Source organism: Phaenicophaeus curvirostris, chromosome 1 (assembly GCF_032191515.1).
Source record: "Phaenicophaeus curvirostris isolate KB17595 chromosome 1, BPBGC_Pcur_1.0, whole genome shotgun sequence".
NCBI lineage: Eukaryota > Metazoa > Chordata > Aves > Cuculiformes > Cuculidae > Phaenicophaeus > Phaenicophaeus curvirostris.
The window spans coordinates 50,270,508-50,287,241 of NC_091392.1; the positions used below are offsets into that span (position 1 = coordinate 50,270,508).

Consider the following 16,734-nt stretch of genomic DNA (forward strand, 5'->3'; position numbering starts at 1 on the left):
TCCCTCTGGAAATTGGTGTCTGCTAATGTAAAGCCAGTCAGTCTGATTAATTGTGACTTTGAGCAGTGGGCAGTTTTGTGCTTGTCTTTATGCGTAAAGGTAAATGTCAGCAAAATGACTGGAGCTTTGGGTGTTACTTATGTATTTGATGAGCCCCTTATACTCTCCCTACCAAGAGTATTGTAAACGCTTGACTAGATTTATCAGTTGCTTTATAAGGAGCAGCAAGAAACCCAGATTAAAGGTTGCTAAGTTACAAACCAGATAAGACATAGGCGTATTTCCAAATTTATACAAACACCATGCCTAAATTTAAGAGAAGCGTAAGAAGTGGTCTGAGCTCAAGAATAGGTTAGCATGCAAGATGGATTTCTCTCTCTATTTCTCTGCATGGCTTTACTTCCAGTGATATTTCAAAGGGGCATTACAGCACTCAGAACCTATTACAACATGCCAAGTATGAGAGAAATAATGCCTAATGCACAGCACGGGGGCTTTTTAATGGTAATACAAATATTATGCAGCATTTCCCTCCCCAAGTCAAGCTGTGCTTGCCTTGAATACAATCCTCCTACAAATACAAACATGTACATCCTGGGTGCAAAGGCTCTTGTTACAATGGGGACAAAGTAGAACTGTCTTCACACACAGATAACATAGACATTAATCCGACGATTGAAGAAATGGGATTTTGAACTGTGCAAATTCCAGTTCAAAGGAGGATTCCTTCTCGGTATAGATGTCTTTGTTATCAGCCCATGTTTAGCTAATAAATGGTTTATTAAAAATGGCAAGGCTGTGAATGGCTTACACACACATTACTTGGTTTGGAGCTGTCCAAAATTACAGCTTACAGCACTTGAGAAGCTGTTCAGAGGCGCTTGCTGCACCGCACAGGGAAGCAGTACATGGAGAGACGCAGTTTTTCTGTAGGCAACACCTTTTCAGCCTATGTAAGTTCCTAGGTTTTATTTTGGTCTCATAATATTAGTAGGTATTATCACAGATGGCTGTGTTCTGAGATCTCTGTTTTCTAGTGAGAGAAAATGCTACTGAATTGTTCACCCCCCAGAATGGAGGTGAAACCTTTTGATGTAAGTGCAGGTATGCAGCCTGTGTCTGGCTCTCTGCAGCCACGTGGCACCCAGCTGTGAGCCCAGCACACTTCCCTGACAAAATGTGTGCTACAGAATCCTACAGTAGGGGAGAGAAAAGGTACTATTTTAAAATCTTGTAGAGAAATAAGTCTAAAATAGTTACATATAAGTTTGTCTGCAGAAAGTCTAACCAGAGACGCTTACCAGATTATTTCCTCTAAGTATCTAGTATTGTTCAGAAAAAAAGAAAAAAAGAAAAGCTTTAATTGAATTCCACCTGCTTGTGGCATGATGTATTGAAAAGGCTCCAGCAGGGGCTGGCTAGCTGTTTTAAGAGAAGCACATTGCCCACAGGCATTTTTCTCATGCCCAACTCCATATGCAGTGCAAGGTCCACCAAAACTAGGCAGAGTTCTGCTACACCATGTTGATGCCTCCAGGAGATTTCCAGAAAAAAGGTCAGCTGGGGCCTTCTGGCTTCATTCTGGTAGTTAAACACAGAATAATAACCTGACTTCCAGACCATGGATGCCACTTAGCCTGGCTCTATCATTACATGGAGCTCTGCAGCATAATGTCTTAATAAAGGCAGAAAATTGTTGTCAGGCTGTACTTTCTTCTTCCCTTTTCTTTTTTTCTTTAAAGTATTTTAATTTACATGAAAGAACAACAAAACCCAACCTGAATACCATCCATTCTTCTATTTAACTACCAGCTCTGTGTTTCCAAGAAGTTTAAAGGTAAGATTAATTATCATGACAAGAGTAAGGAAGCACAAAATAGGGCTTTTTTTCTAGCTGGGAGCCAAAAAGGTGCTCTGAAAGCCTTGGCAGGCAGGGTCGTAAGATTCACATTAATTCATTTATAACAAGAAGAAAAATAGCATAGCACTACATCATCTAACAGAAATTGTGGTCACTACTTGGCCTATGATCTGTCTTTGCCCCTGTCTGCTAGCTGGAGAGAGACTACCAGGGTCCAGAGTCCTGTATTTTCAGCATTGATTTAAATTCAACCTTATCACAGGTTCTAAATTTACGTTAGCTTCCAGACACAGTGGGAAAAGTGTTCATTGGAAACAGACTGCTTTCATTCTGAAATGCTTTTCCTAGTTACACATCAGATTTTTTCCTTCTTCTTACAGATCAGTCTTATCATACTCTGTAAAGGTGCCCTTCCCATCATTTTTTTTTATTTTCTTTGACATGAAGCCTGTCTGACTCCTTAGATTTTAGAATTATGTCCTAGGGAGAATGACACTTGGTGGTTCCTCTGTACAGGTAGAACCACTGCACCCACACTAGCAGTTCACCACATGGTTCACACTTGTTCCTTGCTGCTCCGAGTAAAGTCAGAGATGGTACCTACCGCTGCAGTCAGACTGATAAAGTTTCATAATCACTGTTGCAAGTGTTTTGTAGACAAGTTGCAAGTGTTTTGTCCTACTATTCCTTGCTTGAGGCAAGATAACACCCTGAAAGCATCCAGTAGAAATGAACTCTGCTGCAAGATTAAGTTTCGGCCTGAGCATTTGTGTCATTAGTCTTATAGCTAGGTGTTCTGTGTTTTCTTTGTGGATTTACCAACAACTTAATCTCTCCCTGCCTGTCAGGTCTCGACTGTAAAATCCTTCAATCCATGCTCCTGGAGATTTCAGTCACCCCAACAACCAGTGCCAGCATTTTAATAATTCCAACCCTCTTTTGCATATCTGCAGTGGTGAGCAGATGAGAGAGTGGCTTGAAGAATGAGTTTAAAGGGCTTTTCTGTAGTCATCCTCTAATTTTATTACACTACCTGAGTTTTATTCTTTCTTTTTAGGAAGGGAATTATATGGCATTCACTGATATTCCTGTTCTTAATCAAATCAGTGGAAATTCCTGCAGGATTGTAAGGAAACTAGGTCCTGCAATTTCTATTTCACTTGTTCATGGCAGCTAATCCCCAAACTAGCAATGCCTTATGGTCTTGAAAGGGCTTGCCTAAACAGATGATGCTGACCTTTTCTGCTCTTCAAATTGTGATACAGCTTTCACAGTCCTTTTTAGATCAAAATACCTGTTGATTGCAATGAGACTTTTGCCTGAATTATCAGATCCTGGATGTCAATGCAGTGAGTCTATGATACGCTAACTACAGATGCTACATGCCAAGAAGCTTTTTGTTAGAGCTTTTCATTTAAATTTGCAAGGTTTGGTGAATAAAGAAAACATACTTTCATTAGAGGGAGTGTGGTTTATATCTAGACCTAGGTACAACTTCTCCTTGTCCTAAATGGGAAGACGTACAGCTATATGTACGCTGTCACTTGTGTGTCTTGCTTGTCTCTGAAGGTTGTTAAAAGAATATAAACACCTTGCTACCTTGCAGGAAGACTAGGAAAGAGAGTTTCAGAACATCCCTGTATTTGATTTATCATGTATCAATAAATCTGGCTGTCTGGGTATTCATTCATAAATATTAAAAAATTGGTTCACGTGACTGTCGCTTAGTCAAAACCCCTCACTCAGAGTATGGTTCAGGTGAGTTTTGAATGCCCAAGAATTCACATAGCCTGTCTGGGTTGACACGGTAATGTTTAAACACTATACGCTATATTTTATTTTTTTTCCTAATACCGTGGAAACAGTTATCTCTTTTGTTGCAGCTTGTGCACATTGCCTTTTGTACTTTCATTAGGTACTTCTAAGAAGTACCTGTCCCTATCTTCTTTCTGCCTTCTCATTGTGTAGTTATAGGGCTCTTTCTATTTTTTTTTTCCTCCTTCTTTCTTCTGCCAGACATTTCTCCTAGGAAAAGAGATGTAATCTCTTCCCTGACTTAGTACCCTTTTGAAATGCTCTGTCCTTAGCTATGGCCGTGCAGAAATACATGTACTTCAGTGCACATCTGGGTACAAATCTAGTCACATGAACTTACTGTGATGTACATATTATTCTTAAATTACTTTTTTGCATTTTACCTTTTGCAATTCTCACTCATCCCTTCTAAAATAACCCAGAAGCTTTTAAACCTCCAAAGAAGAAACATAGCAAAGTGTTAAAACAACAGTGGCCTTTAAAGCTCCTTCTTTCATACCCATCTTCTCTTTCCTGCTCCCTAGACAAAAACCAAGGCTTTGTGAAGGATTAAATCCCATGGGAAAACTGATGCAAGGATTATGACATTGAATTTAATGGGGCAGTTGCAGCCACTTCTGAAGCAAGGTCTGCACTGCAGCTTTTTGTAAATCCCGTAAAGCCCAAAGTCACTTGGGGCTGGATTGATTTTGATTAACTGTGATTGTCTAGCTTGAATTTGCTGCCCAAGGTTCAGTCACCTGGGGTCCTTTCTAATTCACAGCCTTACTGGTGAGTCAGTCATCCTGCAGGTTGCCTTCCTCTTCCATTGATTGCATAGCAAACAAGCTGAGACAAGATTTGCCATTTTTAGGCAGCTAACTTTAGAAGAGATGAATCACACCTTGCTAGTGTGGTGGCTTCTTCCTGTCATTAGTCCTGCACAAGCTGAATCCCTTCACCCCTTATATTACTCCTGTAACTTAATTGGCTTTTATGAGGTTCTTTGCATGAATCATTCCTCAGTGGCCCAGATGCAAAACTCAAGTGAGTGAGTGATGTCCAATGTTACCCACATTGGACTAAACTCAAATGCATGCTTACAGAACAAGAGCAATACTTTACATGCAAAGACCCCTATTTAGGTGTATTACTATCAAGATTTTATTTCTGATCTACCACATCTTCAGAAAATCTCACAGTAGTTCATAAATTACACCAAAGGAGATTACAGTTTATGCACTCCAACCTAAACACTGTGATTTAAAGAGAGGCTGAAACTCATTCTGGAAAACAGAGTTGAATGGAAGAGGAGAATGAGGTCCACAACTAAGGAACAGGAGCAGGGATTAGCATCTTTCCATCATTACCAGTGACAAGGCCACAGAGATGTAACACAGCTGTATTCCATTTTTGTGAGATTGTATTCATCAGCATCAGAGGTAACAGCAGTGTTTTCAGAGGTACATAAGAAATTCATAAAGACCTTATTTTTGAAGGAACCCAAACCAGGAAACTCAAATCAGTATAAACTCTGGCAAAACAGATATACACTGACTGACACCCACAGAAGTACAGATTTTTTGGACTCATTGCAGATGGGGAAAGGGAGCACTGGAACAAGCTGCCCAGGGAGGTGGTTGAGTCACCTTCCCTGGAGGTGTTTAAGGCACCAGTGGATAAGGTGCTAAGGAGCATGGTTTAGTGTTTGATAGGAATGGTTGGACTCGATGATCCGGTGGGTCTCTTCCAACCTGGTTATTCTATGATTCTATGATTTGTTTTCTGCTTAATTTTCCATATAACATACATTTCCATGTTCTGCCTGCGTACTCATACAATGTTTATTATATATCTGTTGAAAACAAAGAAGTCACATACAGACACACAGACTCCCCCCACCTGGAGACCTGCTCCCCCAGCCATAGTGTGGGAGCTGCAGCTTACCAGCAGATCCCTGGGGATGGCGGGGCTTTAACAGGTTGATGCTGGGGTCAGCCATAATCAGGCCAGCAGGGACATCAGAAAGTCAAAACCACTCTACAACATGTCCATAACAATATCTAAGTCCGTAGTGGTTGCTAATATAATTCTGCAGATGGAGAACCACAAGGGCTCAGGACCAGTGGGGAATATGGGATAAATAGAAATTAAAAAAAAAACAAAACCAATCAAACATGAGAAATTTAAACCAAGTTTATGTGAGGAACACAAGTCTAAAATGTGTTTGTTCAGTAACAGGCATATTTACTCAAAGGTTTAAATTCAACCTGGAAACAAAACCCCATCATGTTTCCTGGTAATATGCACTAGCCAGGCAAGCAACAATGATCCCCTGCTTGCTGATGAAGCAAAGAGATAAGAGTGTTAAAAAAAACCAAGGCTCTTTGGTGCTCAGTTTGCTCTCGCTGTCACTGGTCAGTCCCTTCCCATCTCCTTTTCTCTGTTTAATTAAAACATTAATGGCAATACCTGTTAACTAGTGGCTTTGCATTCAGCATTTGTATCTCTCAGATGTGAATGCAGAAGTGATGGGAGCCATTCCTGTGCCAGGGCTTTTGGAGGAGAAGCCTGTAACTGAGCACTTGCTGCTCTGTGAGCATCCATCCTTAGAGCAAAGCTGATTTACTACCCCTTGCTGTTAACAATCAGCTTCCTACTTCTTTAAAACTGTTTGTAACACACGGTCCCTGGTAAGGGAACTTTTAAATAATGTTTTTTCCTTTGTTCTTTTTTTTTTCCAAATATAATTTGCAAACTGTACTCCAGGGAAAGAGAGTTATGGGAGAGGACAAAGGGATTTCTGTAGTGTTCTAAGCGGGGAAAGGAGGTCATAAGAAGTATCAGAAGAAAAATAAAGAACTGCAGATACTATTGGCAAAAAATCAAGACCAGGAAACTGGTTCTGAACTGGGGAGGTGCTATGCATGGGACCATTGAATAAATAATTACTTTTGTTGTGAACACATTCAGTAACACTGAGTAGCTGCTGATGTCCAAATAAAAGGAGTACAGATAGAAACAAGCTCTGATTATTTTATTTTTCATGTAGAACTGCCATGCATCAAAGAAATTCATAGACATCAGTGAAGTCTCCTGACACCACACTGGGCAAATGAGCATTACATAGCAGATGGGTAAAATGAGACTTAAAGAAGCTGAACAGAAGTGGCCTCCTTGGAAACACAGCTCAGTAGCCTCCTGGTCAGATAAGCAACCTCAGCCTCTTTCTCCATCCTCCCCTTTGCAGACGCAACATATTTGTGGCAGTCATCATGGGAACATTATCCTGGGGTATAGAAGCAGGCCTGGAGCATCCGACGTGGGACCTGCTGCCACTGCCTTCATGCCATGCAGGGAACGTGGTGTCCAGCCTCCTACCCTGCTCTCAGCTGTGGGAATGGAAGCCCAGGCAGTGACCATTGGAAACAAACGTAGCCAGAATTATCAGCCTGCAATAAATGCTGAGAACGCCACTGAACTACGCATCACACTGCAAACATGTCACTACCAAATTCTTTAGCTGTCAGGATATTTTTAGTCTTACTGAATGCAACCTGCTAGAAACAACTGGAGTCAAAATCTAAGGTAACTTCTTCAGATGACTCCCCACATGGCAGTCAGCTGCCCATATACTGAAGGCAGTAAATGGTAGAGGGTATGTTTCACCCCTGAACTAGCCTAGGATTGTGCAGGATTTTTAAAGGAAGCCAGTCCTCTGGTCTCCCTGCAGCCCTTTGAGAAATGGCAGTATGAAGCAATTCGCACTCATAGAGAAACCCTTCAGTGTACTTGAGATTGAAATTTCTAAATGGCCATCAGCAAAAGCCATCTATTTGAAAAGTGCTGTTTTGCTTAATGTGCACTAGAAATACGGAGACCCGTTTGAATGGCAGTAAGGTATGTTTTTTCATCTGGCTTTAACACCAGGCTTCTCAGTTGGAGAAATAATTTCAGTCTCTTAACTCAGTGTTAGAGAAAATATTTAATTCTGCAGGTAAACTACACAGAGGGCCAAAATCTTCCTCCTGTAACCTGCAGAAATTGTTGGAGTTACTCCAGGAATGTATTTAGTCCCTTCTGTTCAAAATTTAAGACCTGCTGTTTTTCTGACAGCACAGGTAATTGCTACAGCTGGAGCAAGGCTGTATCTCATTGTCTCCAGTCTCAGCCCCTCCTGCCGTTCTCTCTTCCTGTAGCAGAAACATGGAAAATCCCTCAGAACATGCTGAGGGATAGATCCAGTGCTAAATCTTTGTCCAACAAGAGCTGGTGGGGGAGGACACTGCAACTTGCAGTACATCCCACACTGGTTTTCCTGCAGTAAAGGAAGGGCAAGACCTCGACCCTGGGGATAGCTTGAGGAAATCCTGTAGATTTTGAGGTACCCATGGAGAAACCCCTCTTCTTTGCTAGCCCTGAGCAGCAAGGACAAACCCTCCAGCAGTGGGGTCGGCTTGAGGGCTTTCTCCTCCACTTGTCAAGCTCTTACACCCCAGTCTAGCACCTGTTTCCTCCTTGGAGGTTACTGATTTGGCCACAGGATGAAAAGCAACTAAAGCCTAAGAGTTACCTTCCAAATATGGCAAAGTGAAAACCTTTGCCCTTGAGAGCTTTGGAAGAGAGAGAAAGAAAAGGGGCAGTAAGGAGGTCACATGAAGTCTGTTTTACAGCTGGAGACCTGAAGCTCTGAGTGGAGGTCCTCAAAGTGCTGATTTGTGCAAGACCATACTGATTTATACTTAGCCCCATGGGAGAGTACGAGCCGGACTCCTCTGCCAAGTCCATCTCATAGCTCTGAAACTTTCTCAAATGGGAGAAAAATGATAGTTTGTGCATGGACATGAGCTGTTTCCCAGCTTTCAGTCTTCCTAGCTGTAATCACTCCTTGCAAAACAAACAGCTTTGAAAAGGGCAGCATCATGAGGTGAGTTGTCAGATGCTGTGCTAAGAAAAAATCAGCTGGCTTTCTGTTTCATCATTCTATTGCTGCACAGTTACACATGCTCACTCATAAAACCAAATGCCAGTAGATTACATTTCCTTCCAAACAGGTTCCTCTATGAATATATATAACTCGTTTTCGAATTAGAAAAATCCACCAGTTTTTCCTTTCCCTGTAGGTGTACACATACACATGCATGAGTCTGTGTAGACATCCAGCTGTGGTGCAGTACACTATAAAAAAATGTGTAAGTGAAATTATTAGATGTAAAATAGTGTGAACATTGGAGATAGCAGCAGCAGCCCAAATTCCAACACCTCCTTGGCTGCAAATCTTCATCCCATACATTTTCAGACTTACTGTTACAAATCATTTCAATTAGCTAGCATTCCCTTAAAGTGATCTTAGCCAGATTAAACTTATTTCTTCTTAATAGGCACATCTTTCATGCAGAGTGTAAAACAATAATCTGCTTGAAATCCTTGCTGACATTGGTTCTCATCAACGAGATGGGCGGAAAACTGCAGTTGATGGCGATCAAGGAGAGACCACTTGTTGAATGGCAGCACCTTGGAGGATTTTCTACCTGCCTGTTGTGGGACTGAAATCCAGGAATTTCCAAGTTTCTTGTGTCTTTATACTCATTATGGAGGTATCTCTCAGCCAGCAGCAAATAACGACAACTGTAACTTTTTATGAAGAAAAATGACAGTACATCTGGAATTCCTGGAGAGACAAAAACCTGTAGATTTGTCTTCTGCAGCATGGCAACCCCCATAATTATAACCAACACAACAGCAGACTGGTCATTTATCTTTTCTACTTCCACTCATTATGCTGTATGCTCACTAATATGTTTTGGAATATGTGCATTTTGATGTTTGAAGGGCAGGAATTTTCCAGTTGTTTCACCTTTTAATGGATGACAAAGTCTAGAAATGAAGATTGCACACTGGGAAGCACAATTGTTCAGTCTGCTCTGTCCCAGCTCTGAAAAGTCCTTGTCTCTCCCCAAATAGTTGTGACTAAATAAATAATAGCAGTCATGAATTCTGACCTTGCCTTATGTAATTTCCTTAAATAAAATAATAATTGAGTGAACAGTGCATTATCAGGCTGACTAAAATTCTTCAGGCAATGAAAAGGGATTTTTTTTTTATTTCATGCAAGAGGACAGATTTCCTGACAACATGTTTCAATCTTTCTAACAAAAAGCCCAACCTAGAAATTGTCCAGTGTCTATTCCCAGTCAACTGTGGATATTTTCCCCGAGATAAAAGGCAAAGTGTTCAGTTAAAAACTGGTGTTTAGCCTGTGAAAGTATGCTATGGATCAGCCATTTCTGTCCTCTAATACCACCTGACATAGGTGAGTGCAAGTTTTAAAATCCGTACAGAGACCTTGCAAACACTTTTGCACACGTCCTTCTTGCTGGAGCACTCTGGAATGGACGTGCAGAAACACAGCCCAGCTTCTGCATAGACAAATCTGGTATTGAAAACCCAAAATACATTGTTTGGATAAGGGTATATGAGAAGACCAGAGTTACAACCAAGATTATAACAAATGTAGAATGTTTGTCCTATTCAAATGAAAATTTGTCTTTTTTTTTCTAAGCTTCAGTGTCCTGAATGAATAAGAAGCAACCTTTTTTTTCTGCTTTGAGTTCCCTTAATGGCCATTTTAATGACTGTATCCTCAAGTTTACAGCCAGTTGGCTAATTATTGAATGCCAATATTTATGAAAGCCCAGTGATAATAACACAATTCAATATTTATGGGGATCACACTTTTTGTGAATACCAGTACTGAGTAATCACAGTGACTTGGTACTTCCACTGATTTCAGAGGACAATGAGCAAGAATTCCTTGAAACTTAAAATCCAGAGTCTATTCACCCCTTACCCTTTTCAGTGACTTCAGACACAGCATGTAGCAGCAGTTAGAAAGGACTATGGTTTCTTATTCCCAAAAGTCAGTGCTGAATTCATGGGGTGAGCGATATTTTTAAGGTGTTATGATTGGTTTAGAAGTGGTGGGGAGCTTGACAAGGTAAGCAGCGGGGAGGGAATACTCCATCTTTTGCACAATAGCTCTATGATTGGAACAACATTTGGAGAGGGAGAAGAGGTGGGCAGAGTATCAGACTCCTTTTGCCTCTCAAAGTCCTCTTTTTCTCACTAGCACACTCCAAAGTCTCCGCTTAAAAAAATGCCCAAAACCAGATGCACTGCTTGCCATGAAGCAGTTTTTGAGAGCAAAGACATTCTCCAAGACTTAGATGACTCAAACGCACCTACACTACGGTTTCAGTGGAATTTAGCTAGTGGGCATTGGATCCAAAAGCCTGTGCAGATGGGGCAGGACAGACATCATGGAGGGAGGGACTGCACTGCAAACTTTGTTTCCATGTGGTAAGGGAAAGATTGCAAATTTGAACATTAAGGAAGCTGTTCCTGCCTCCTGCTGGCTTCTGTACTTCCACGTTCAGGTCATAATTATATTTACCACATAATTGCAACCAGAGAAGAGCCTTGGGTTTATAACTTATTCAATAGAAAATTCTCTCCTATTGCAAAGTTTCCTAATACTAGCAATGGTGGTAGAAATGATGTCAGTAGCTCACACCATTTCTTGCAGAGCCTGTTTCCCTAAGACATGCCGCAGAGCAATTTTCATCCAAAGTAACGAAAGGTGTAAATTAAGTTGAATAAAATTGAATCAAATTGAGGAAATATTCATTCTGCCTGGGAATGACTGCACAGATATCTAATGCAGTTTAAATAATGTATCCTAAATGTTTTCCTTTAGGTAATTTTATTACTGTTCCTGACCAGCCCCATGTAATAATCAGATGTTCTCTGCTGGAGCATTAACCAGGCTTGCATTTAGGAGTCTGCTCTGAAGATGTGAAAAAAGATTCCACAGAGTCTGCTGGGCTTTGCACCAGATACCCAGCTTGCAGAGCTGGCTGAAACAGTCCTGAGGAGTGGAGGAGTGGCCTGCCCTGCTATAGCATCACCACAAAACATAACACAACACAGAACATCCACATGATGTCAGTGGGAAAGGCTCATCTGTCCCTGCTTTCTCTCTCCCATGCACGTCATTAAGGGATACGCACATAAGGACAAAGGAGTGTGTGTTTGCTCCTCTGTGTTTGGAGGAGGAGGTACAAAAGTAAAGGAGAGGGAAACATCTCTGTATACCTCCAAAGCAACAGAAGAATCCCTGAACTACAAGCTATAAGCAGATGTTCATGTTTAGTAGCCAATAATGGACCACTTTAATTAATTTATTTTTCCCCTTCTTAAACTTTTTATACTAATTAAGATCCACATGAAAAGGCCTTTTGTTTAAATCCATTATGCTTTAGCTTCAGGTATCTTTTGTGTTCCTTGTCCTCTCCTGGCTTTCTGTCCCCCAGATCACCAGTGGTTTCAGTATCTGAAATAATAAAGTATAGCAGCAGAAATTAATCTATTACCATCATTTACTTGGGAGGGGTGGGGGAAGATGATGAGATATCACTGATTAGTTGCCTAAGGAAAAGAAAGAAAGAGAGAAAAAAAAAAAGAAAAATGAACAGATTTTCAAGAAGAGAGATATGGAATGAGCCAAGTGGAGCCACAAGTCCTATGTTTCCACCCAGTATTTTATCATCACCCTCAAACTCTCTCAGATGGCTTCACAATGAGTGAAGCAGAATCAGAATTGTGTAACATGAATGGACTACTATAAGTAAAATTTTGATGTTTTAAATTTAAATTTCAAAACTAAATATTTTGAACTTTTAAATTACATTATAAAAGCCAGATACATGGGGATTCTTTGTCCTTACTGTAAATAGTTTGCTTGCATTGACACTGCCCTTACTTAAATAGGTTAAATGACCACATGTATGTGTATGTATTTACATAAAGCATTGTTAAAAACTTATTGAATGTACTGATAAGCACTTGTGACAGAGCACTTACCAACATCTTTAGACTCTGACTTTCTCTTCTGATTGTTACTGGCATAATTTCTAATGCTTGATTTTCCCATGGTGCAAGTTTGCTCTTTTACTTGATTTCTCTTTTGTGCAGTGAGACGAAGGATTCGTGTGACTGGAGTGAAGTCATTTTCCTGTGCAAAGGTAAGCAAATAGCAATAAAAAGTGGCTTCTATTGAACAAAGTATACCTGCTTTAATGGAACATATCTGAAAGCTTCATTAGCAGTGGTCCGTGAAACTAGATCTTTAACACGAATGTGTGAGGTAGATGCTGAAACAGAACAAAAGGCAAGGGTCATATTTGAAAATACACATTAAACATTTGCAATTGATTCTGATATCATTTACTGAACAACAGGCACATGCAGAATTTGTTTTGCTGTGATAGGCTGCTCTTGCCACCACTTGATAGGAAGAATGAGTCAACAGTTAAATAAAATGACCCATTAAGCAACTGTTGTCATGAAACAGAAATGTCTCTTGCTCATTAAGTTTGAATAAAGCATGCTGAACAAAAGACTTATATATTAAAAAGTTATTTAGAAGAATGAATAAAAACAAATTTGGATGATCCAGTGGGTCTCTTCCAACCTGGTTATTCTGTGATTCTATGATCCATAATTTTGTCTCTGTGATACTCTCCCCACTCCTCCCTCCAGTCAAAAATCCTCAACTGTTAGACATGATGCATGTTAATTTCTTACTAGCTTCCTCTCCCCAAGGCATTCAAAAGAATTTGTGTGGGTAGTTCTTATCTTAATTTACTAGTTCAAGTCTTTTTACTGCCACTGAGCATCTATATTGGTTTTGTGCTGTGGGTAGTTTACCCAGAAGACATCTTTCCTTCCTTTATTTTATTTTAATTGGGTTTAAGGAACTGCTGAGATGTTACCTAGCATGTAGGTTGTCATCATGGCAAAAAAACAGAGGCAAAAGTTATGGTCTAAACTACTCAGATGAACTGCTTCTTATCCCCAGCCACATTTCTATCTAAGCCTCACCTTAAAAATATATTATTATGTTGGTACTATTTCTGCTACTATTGCACAGAGAAAGCCAATGCAAGTCTTGACACTGCATATGCTGCTCCTGTACAGGTAAGGTGCAAAGCCAGCAAGATAGGAGTAGGATTATAACTAGGAGGCTTCACTAATGGGTTACTGGCACAGTATGAAGACTACATTAGATATTCACTGCTGACATGACAAGATACTCTCCCAACAGGGACCATGGATTGAAAGAAAAGAAACACTGCCAGCCTGAAATCTAAGCTGCTCAGCCACATACCCTGGTATGTGTCTGCCGTCAGCCTTCTGCAAACTTTTGTGAAGTTAGCTAACATTTTACCATTTATAATAAGCTTTTAAACAAATTCCATGCATGGAACAAAGTACAAGGATATACCAAGTCACTGTACCCTCTTTAGTCTTCGCCATTGCCATTTGGCAGCCACTGTTCTCTACCAGGAATGTTGTTGTCTGAGACAACAATACAGCTGCTACTATCCTGGGAGCCTTCCTAGGGGTTTTTCGTGGCCCACATGACCCAAACGACAGAATGAAACTGGGTCAAATAGGCACAATATGCACACTACACTGAGGAACAAAACCAATGTCAAAGTAACTGTTTTCCCTAGCTCTGTATCCATCTTTCTCCATAAAGGAAGTACATTTTAAGGAAACCACTTAAAACTTGCACAGATTTAGCTTTCAAAAAGATAACCCCATGCCCTGAAGGATGTGAGGGTGATCAGTTGAAGTACCTCTTAAACTCTTTTCATTATTCATTGGATGTCTAGGAAAGCGTTTTGACTGGTGTAATTCTATATACCCACCAGGCTGGTGCCAGAGATTCCATTAAACCAGTGCAAGGACTACCTGAGCTGCCTGCACAGGGAAAGCCACAGTCCTGTATTAACCCTTTTTGATCTATGCACAAGGGACAAAAGATAAGAGCCCTAGCCTGTTGGCCTGTCTGCCTAGGATAGGCTAAAACTTTCATTTGCAGTAACTGGAGCTGAAGTCACTGGGGATGTAAAGCCAAATATATTAATTTGAGGACAGATATCTGCTACTCTTTGAATATTAGACAGGGATCTCTCTCTGAGTCCTCTGTCCTGGACTTGAAGGGAGAAGGAGAGAATTTGCTGTGGTAGTATGAAGAGTCTGGAATTGGGCAAATCAGAATGAATAAAAGTTTGCTTTTTCCATATATTTAACTTTCTGTCAGCTGAAGCAGTTTCCTCCCCAGCTTTGATGCTGGCTCTGGCCAGCTGACCCATCCCCAGCCTGCTCCATCACCCATACTCGTACCCACAGACCCAGAAAGCCTTTCAGATTTCTGTCAGCTCTCTTCACCTCTTCCACATCCTCGATTGAAACAAAAATCCGGAAAGAGGCAACATGATGATTTATGTAGTCACCAATTAAATGGATTTACCCCAGATGGGCTGTGGACCTCCCCAATGGTAGCTCCACAGAAGTCCATAGCAGGGAGCTCACATGCATGTTCAATGAAGGAATGGCAAGATGAACAAGTTGCTCAGAGATCATGGAAACCCCATCCCCGGAGTTGGTCAAGGCCAGGCTGGATGAGGTTTTGAGCAACTTATCCAGTGGAAGGTATCCCTGCCCATGACACAGGAGGTTGGAACTAGGTGATCTTTTAAGGTCCCTTCCAACCCAAACCTTCCTATGATTCTACATTTGGAGGCAGCGTTTGCATTTTATAGGGCTCCCTCTGTTCCACAATAGCCCAACATTTGCTTAAAACACTGTTTTGTATGCATTTAAGGTCACTCTCATTAGGCCTGTTAATCCCCTGAAGTAATTTATATTTATCTATTACTGCCCCTTTTTGCAGCACTGTCATCACATCTGCTTTTGAGTTTATGACAATACAGGGAAAAGACACTTGTGTATATAGAGAAAGAAATCTTAAAACTAAGATTTGGCTTGAAAACAGAGGTGTTCCCTGATTTTACTGTGTGTATAATCAGGGCAGTGATGTGGTCTACTTCCCTTTGTTTCTTTTGGCCTTTATTATATCTGTTCAATGATTTTCTTCTCTTTCTTACAGAAAAAGATCTGTCTTAAAGACACAAACAGAATGTGCAGATATATCTTAAAAGAAGCCAGCCAAAACCCAGGTACTATGAATCCTGCTTAAACCCTGAAATTACTGAGATCCCAGCAGTTTAATTGTTCAAGGATTTTTTCTCCAGTAGGGTGGAGTGAATCTCTCGGACTGCCATGGAAACAGTCTGGGTAGTGTTGTCCAAAGGAATAAGAATTCGATTGTACAAATAATCTGCAGTTTAATGTGAATATTGCCCATTGCCAAGGTATAAATGTCATACTTCATCAGAAAAAAAAGTTCCAGCAGATGTTCCTCTAATCCTATTTACTGGTTCTCTACTATTTCCCCCTGGTCACATAACATGACTTTTCAGTATTTTTCATATGTTGGAAAAAACTTCAATGAGCACAATGTAAGAAATAATTCATCACAGGCAAAGGAATGGAGTAGATGAGCTAAATGATTTCCAGTTCCTACTGGTTCTTTGTTATACTAAATATGCTTGTAATTAGAGGACAAAAGAACATTTATTCTGCTGTAAAAAACATCCATATTATGTGTTAGAATAGTAAAAATTATTTGGTAAAAAGTCATGCCCCCAGATTAAATAATTATATTGTGCAAAAACTGTGCAACAGCCAGGCTTAGCAAACAGCTCTCCATGTGGCAGGCTGTACAGGAGTGTGCCCTGGCCTCGGCACACTACATTTCTTGGGGCATTAACTGTATAATTTCCTGAAATATTAAACTAACCAGTTTTTTTTCTCGCTTACTTAACACAAATTAAATCCACAAAACAAAGTAGCTTCTCATATTCATAGTGCCGAGGCTTCTCTCCTTCCCCTCTCCCATTCTGGGCTTTGTGTTGTTGTAAATTTTAAAAATCTCTTCCTGGGAAATCATCCTGAAAAAAAAAAAGAGAGAGCGTGAAGCAATTAAGGCAGTGATTTGACTTTTCTAAAAGAAAACTGAAGTGGAACAAATAACATTTTAACCCTAGTTGTGATAGTAGCCCTCATGAGTTAGCATTGTGCAAGGAACCCATTATTTTTAGCGCTAA

General features: G+C 40.4%; 1 protein-coding gene across 2 annotated transcripts in view; it reads right to left on the reverse strand.

The window, feature by feature from the left end:
- Window positions 1-16,734, reverse strand: part of CSRP2 (cysteine and glycine rich protein 2) — a 300,171-nt gene that overhangs the window by 160,410 nt on the left and 123,027 nt on the right. The window lies entirely within an intron of this gene.